The following is a 7,417-nucleotide window of genomic DNA, read 5'->3' as shown; positions in this document are numbered from 1 at the left end:
TGTTGGTGGCGCTATAACTTTGACTCACAATAGTCACATCTGTGCGATCGGCCTCTTACAACGAACACACTGCTGAAGTTTCATCAAGATCAGTTAATGTATGCAGAAGTTATAACACACTTCCTGTGTCCCTTATTCGCCATAAATTCGTTTCCTCGCCACGGCCAAACCGTTCGAGATATCAAAAATCCGTCCGCAATTTAGCATCCTCAATGTCTTGACTTCATGCTGACCGAGTTTGGAGGCGAATGGATGAATTTCCTAGGAGGAGTACATCAAATTCCACAGCATGCGTTTCCAAACAACCCATAATAGCCGACTTCCTGTTGGGCTGGCGTAAAACTTAGAGCACGAAAGTTGTTCGGCCCGATGAGATCTATATGTGTACCGAGTTTCATATTATTACATGCAAGCGTGTTTGATTTATGGACAAGTGTTCGGATCCCGTTCCAGGGGGCGCTGTCGAGCCCCCCTGCCACGCCCGAATACCAGCTTCGGTCCGGCCCTGATGGCCGCGGGTTCTGACATGTGTACAAAGTTTCAAGAGTTTTTGAGCATGTTAAGGGCCCCAAAAGTGCCCGAAAGGTTGACAAAATAATAATAATAAATATAGCTGCGAGCAGCGATTACGGGCCCAAGCCGGTGGCACCGCAACCCCGATGCCTTTAGTTACCTAAAGGCACCGGGGTGGCGGTGCCGCCGGCTTGGGCCCTCCATCGCTGCTCGCAGCTATATATATATATATATATATATATATATATATATATATATATACAGTATATATATAACAAAAGATATATACATTATATATATATCAGACAAGTAATATTCTCTGTCTTGTCACTTCACAAAAAAATGGTACAAATTGTACTACTGACTATTTAAACAGAGCAGTGTAATTTTGATAAGTTAGGTTGACTATTTTATAATTATATTTTATTAGGGCTATAATGAACAGGCTGCGATGTCAAGATTGCAATGCTGGTGTGTGTGTGTGTGTGTGTGTGTGTGTGTGTGTCGTGGGCGTGATTGAACAGTGGAGACATAAAAATATACTTTATGGTGCTAACTTTAAAATTGAAATAAAATGCTCACGGCTGCACGGGCATTCATTCCTACTTCCATAGGAATTACTTGAAAAAGCTCGCTCTACTCCCAACCATAATCAATGTCAGTGCGGACGAACATATTTTACTTTCGTTTTTAAGTTAGCGATTCAAAAGCCCCCAGCGGTGTCACACGTCGATTAACCGGTGGTAAAATTATATTCTCACTGTCACATACATAGTATAGGCCGCCTACCTGAAAGAGAGTTTAGCTTGCCCGACCATAGTAGCCTGATTAGAACGTCAATGACAAAAAAATAACTTGGGAATCACTAAAACGAGAGATTATTCTAATTATATTATATTAATTTTAAGTTGCAATCAACAGTTGATAATAAATGTATTACTGATCAATGGTAACAAGGTTGCGCTGCTGAGGCTCGTGCAGCTTCTCCAGGAGAAATGTTAACAACTGAGCGCAGCACACAAAAAAGAAACCCAGTTAACAACATACTGACTATAAAAATTACAAATATGGAGTTTTTATATATTTTATAACATATGATAAGAGCAACCTCACTTGACGAGTAGGCTGTGTTTCCTGAATACAATCACGATTGAAACTGCGACATTGATTTCATCAACAGGTTAATAAACAGTTACAATTAAGTCACTAACATTTAAGATGCAATATTGACTCTTTTTGTTCTGTTTCAGCAGCAAAAATAGTTAAACCAAGATCACAGCAGAACCATCGCGCATCTCACAGCAACTTGTTTTCTCATTTCTGAATGATTCAGCATTTTGAACGAATCGGTTGACTCAAAGATTCAATGACCAATCCATAAACATCTGTCTCAATCATGAATGACTCAGTCATTCGAACGAATCGTTTGAACAAATTAATTAATGACTCGCTCATTAAGACGATCGCCTGGCGACACCTAATGGCGGTTTAGTGTTATGTTTAAAAGTATCATTCTTTCCAACGTGTGTGCACCATTATCAATGTCTGTGCGGACGTCTTTACTTTCACTTTTATATTAGCGATTTAAAAGCACCCGCTCGTGTCACACATCGATTAACCAATGGGAAAATATCCTCACAGTCATATACCTAATAAATTTATATTTAAATACAATAGGCCTACCTAGTAAAACGTTTTATATACTATTTGGATATCCTTTTGGACACAAGAGGGCAGTATAGCCCTATGTTTGCTTTTTTGTTGAACCAAATAGCACTAAATAGCCTGTTCATAACTTTTTCATACTTCTTGAATTGCAAAAACAGAATAAAATGGGTTTAGTTCTAATATTTGTATAATTTTATATAAAAATAAATGGTGTATAATTACATTTTTAGAAGTTATGAGATGTTTCCTGCTTCCTTTTTGACATTAATTTAATCCCTCGCCATAGCAAAACCGTTTGAGATATTCAATATCCGTTCACAATTTAGCATCTTTAATGTATTTTCATCATGTTGAAAAAGTTTGGTGGGAATAAAATAAATATTTTAAGAGGAGTGGCTAAAAATTCAGAGGCTGATTTTGCAAAAAAATCCACATTCAGACCAAAATATCTGACTTCCTCATGGCCGGAGCTAATGAATGTAAATTAGAAAGTTGTCCGGCTTGATGAGAACAATATACAAACTATTTTTTTTTACTGTAGTTAAAACTAACTCCCCCACTTTTGTCAAAAGCATGTTGAAAGTGACACACTTCCTGCTGCCAGTTGGTGGCGCTATAACTTTGACTCACAATAGTTACATCCATCTGATCGGCCTCTTACCACGAACACACTGGTGAAGTTTCATCAAGATCAGTTAATGTATGCAGAAGTTATACCACTTCGTGTTTCTCTTTTCTCGCCATAAATTCGTTTCCTCGCCACGGCCAAACCGTTCGAGATATCAAAAATCCGTCCGCAATTTAGCATCCTCAATGTCTTGACTTCATGCACACCGAGTTTGGTGGGGATTGGATGAATTCTCTAGGAGGAGTACTTCGCATTCCACAGCGAGCGTTTTCCAAACATCCCATAATAGCCGACTTCCTGTTGGGCTGGCGTAAAACTTGACTGGGGGAAAGTTGTTCGGCCCAATGAGATCTATATGTGTACCGAGTTTCATATTAATTCATGCAAGCGTGTTTGATCTATGGACCAAGTTTTGGGACCCCGTTCAAGGGGGCGCTGTTGAGCCCCCCTGCCACGCCCGGGTACCAGCTTCAGCCCGTCCCTGATGGCAGGGGGTTCTGACTTGTGTGCAAAGTTTCAAGAGTTTTTGAGCACGTTAAGGACCCCAAAAGCCCCTGAAACCTTGATTAACAATATAAAAGCAATAGTCAAATCCCCCCCTCCCCTCACATACACAGAGACACAGAGAGAGGGAGAGAAAATTCTTCAGAAAATCCACATTCAAACCAAAATATCTCTCTTCCTGTTGGTTGGAAATAGTTAATGTAAATTAGAAAGTTGTCCGTCTTGATGAGAACAATACACATACCAAGTTTTGTTGCTGTTGATAAAACTAACCCCCCCACTTATGACTAAAGGTGGCGCTACTGAGCCCCTCACCACGCCCGTTTCTGAAACTTTGCACATGTCTACTGGCTAATAAATGTGATGTGTCTGTCGAGATTCATCCAATTTCAAGCATGCTAAGAGTCTCAAAAGCATCAAAAAAGAATATTAAAGTTCGATGCGTTGCCATGGCAACAGTATCTAAGATATCAATAATCCTTTCACAGGTCTACATCTGCCGTGTGTCTACATTATACACATAAAGTTTTAAGCAAATCGGGTAAAAATAAGAGGGTGATTTCAAAGCATTTTGAAAGGGACACACTTCCTGCTGCCAGTTGGTGGCGCTATAACTTTGACTCACAATAGTCACATCCTTGTGATCGGCCTCTTACAACGAACACACTGCTGAAGTTTCATCAAGATCAGTTAATGTATGCAGAAGTTATAACACAGTTCCTGTGTCCCTTATTCGCCATAAATTCGTTTCCTTGCCACGGCCAAACCGTTCGAGATATCAAAAATCCGTCCGCAATTTAGCATCCTCAATGTCTTGACTTCACGCTGACCGAGTTTGGAGGCGATTGGATGAATTCTCTAGGAGGAGTACATTAAATTCCACAGCATGCGTTTCCAAACAACCCTAAATAGCCGACTTCCTGTTGGGCTGGCGTAAAACTTAGAGCACGAAAGTTGTTCGGCCCGATGAGATCTATATGTGTACCGAGTTTCATATTATTACATGCAAGCGTGTTTGATTTATGGACACGTGTTCGGATCCCGTTCCAGGGGGCGCTGTCGAGCCCCCCTGCCACGCCCGGGTACCAGCTTCAGCCCGGCCCTGATGGCCGCGGGTTCTGACCCGTGTGCAAAGTTTCAAGAGTTTTCGAGTATGTTAAGGGCCCCAAAAGTGCCCGGAACCTTGACAAAATAATAATAATAATAATAAATATAGCTGCGAGCAGCGATTACGGGCCCAAGCCGGTGGCACCGCAACCCCGGTGCCTTTAGTTACCTAAAGGCACCGGGGTGGCGGTGCCCCCGGCTTTGGCCCTTCATCGCTGCTCGCAGCTATATTTATATATATATATATATATATATATATATATATATATATCTTTAATGTATTTTTATCATGTTGAAAAAGTTTGGTGTGAATAAAATAAACCACTTAGGAGGAGTAGCTAAAGTCTGACATATCCAAAAAATCCACATTCAAACCAAAATATCTGACTTCCTGTTGCTCGGAGCTAATGACTGTAAATTAGAAAGTTGTCCGGCTTGATGAGAACAATATAGGTACTGATTTTTGTAACTGTGGGTAAAAGTAACCCCCCCACTTTTGTCAAAAACATTTTTAAAGTGACACACTTCCTGCTGCCAGTTGGTGGCGCTATAACTTTGACTCACAATAGTTACATCCATCTGATCAGCCTCTTACCACGAACACACTGCTGAAGTTTCATCAAGATCAGTTAATGTGTGCAGAAGTTATACCACTTCGTGTTTCTCTTTTCTCGCCATAAATTCGTGTCCTCGCCACGGCCAAACCGTTCGAGATATCAAAAATCCGTCCGCAATTTAGCATCCTCAATGTCTTGACTTCATGCTGACCGAGTTTGGAGGTGATTGGATGAATTCTCTAGGAGGAGTACATCAAATTCCACAGCATGCGTTTTTCAAACAACCCATAATAGCCGACTTCCTGTTGGGCGGAGCTAATAACTTAGAGTGCGGAAGTTGTTCGGCCTGATGAGATCTATATGTGTACCGAGTTTCATATTAATTCATGCAAGCGTGTTTGAAATATGGACCAAGTTTTCGGACCCCGTTCAAGGGGGCGCTGTCGAGCCCCCCTGCCACGCCCAGGTACCAGCTTCAGTCCGGCCCTGATGGCCGCAGGTTCTGACCTGTGTGAAAAGTTTCAAGAGTTTTTGAGCACGTTAAGGGCCCCAAAAGCCCCTGAAACCTTGAAAAACAAAGATTAAATGGAATAGACAAATCCCCCCCACCCCCTCCACACACACACACACACACAGAGAGAGAGAGAAAATTCTCCAGAAAATCCACATTCAAACCAAAATATCTGACTTCCTGTTGGTCTGAGCTAATGACAATAAATTAGAAAGTTGTCCGGCCTGATGAGAACAATATACGTACCAAGTTTTGCGATTCTAGGAAAAACTAAGCCCCCATTTTTGGCTAAAGGTGGCGCTACTGAGCCATTCCACCACGCCCATTTCTGAAACTTTGCACATGTCTACTGGATAATAAATGTGATGTGTCTGTCGAGTTTCATGCAATTTCAAGTATGTTAAGAGTCTCAAAAGCTTAAAAAAAGAATATTAAAGTTTGAAGCATTGCCACGGCAACAGTATCTAAGATATCAATAATCCTTTCACAGGTCTACATCTGCCGTGTGTCTACATTATACACATAAAGTTTGAAGCAAATCGGGTAAAAATAAGAGAGTGATTTCAAAGCATTTTGAAAGTGACAAACTTCCTCCTGCCAGTTGGTGGCGCTATAACTTTGACTCACAATAGTCACATCCATGTGATCGGCCTCTTACAACGAACACACTGCTGAAGTTTCATCAAGATCAGTTAATGTATGCAGAAGTTATAACACACTTCCTGTTTCCATTATTCGCCATAAATTCGTTTCCTCGCCACGGCCAAACCGTTCGAGATATCAAAAATCCGTTCGCAATTTAGCATCCTCAATGTCTTGACTTCATGCTGACCGAGTTTGGAGGCGAATGGATGAATTTCCTAGAAGGAGTACATCAAAATCCACAGCATGCGTTTCCAAACAACCCATAATAGCCGACTTCCTGTTGGGCTGGCGTAAAAAGTAAAAGTACGAAAGTTGTTCCGCCCGATGAGATCTATATGTGTACTGAGTTTCATATTATTACATGCAAGCGTGTCTGATTCATGGACCAAGTTTTCGGACTTCGTTCAAGGGGGCGCTGTTGAGCCCCCCTGCCACGCCCGGGTACCAGCTTCAGCCCGGCCCTGATGGCCGCGGGTTCTGACCCGTGTGCAAAGTTTCAAGAGTTTTCGAGCATGTTAAGGGCCCCAAAAGTGCCCGAAAGGTTGACAAAAAAATAATAATAAATATAGCTGCGAGCAGCGATTGCGGGCCCAAGGCGGTGGCACCGCTACCCTGTTGCCTTTAGTTACACTAAAGGCACCGGGGTGGCGGTGTCACCGGCTTGGGCCCTCCATCGCTGCTCGCAGCTATATTTATATATATATATATATATATATATATATATATAAAAATGTAATATATATATATATATATATATATATATCGGACAAGTAATATTCTCTGTCTTGTCACTTTAAAATATATATATATATATATATATATATAAAATTCAGAGGCCGATTTTGCAAATAAATCCACATTCAAACCAAAATATCTGACTTCCTGTTGGTCAGAGCTAATGACTGTAAATTAGAAACTTGTCCGGCTCGATGAGACCAATATATGTACTGATTTTTGTAACTGTGGGTAAAAGTAACCCCCCCATTTTGTCAAAAGCATTTTGAAAGTGACACTGTTCCTGTTGCCAGTTGGTGGCGCTATAACTTTGACTCACAATAGTTGCATCCATCTGACCGGCCTCTTACCACGAACACACTGCTGAAGTTTCATCAAGATCAGTTAATGTATGCAGAAGTTATTCCACTTCGTGTTTCTCTTTACTCGCCATAAATTCGATTCCTCGCCACGGCCAAACCATTCGAGATATCAAAAATCCGTCCGCAATTTAGCATCCTCAGTGTCTTGACTACATGCACACCGAGTTTGGAGGGGACACGGTGAATT

Source organism: Abramis brama (genome assembly GCF_963993115.1).
Source record: "Abramis brama genome assembly, chromosome: 12".
In the NCBI taxonomy this organism is placed as follows: domain Eukaryota; kingdom Metazoa; phylum Chordata; class Actinopteri; order Cypriniformes; family Leuciscidae; genus Abramis; species Abramis brama.
This window is presented reverse-complemented; position numbering follows the sequence as displayed.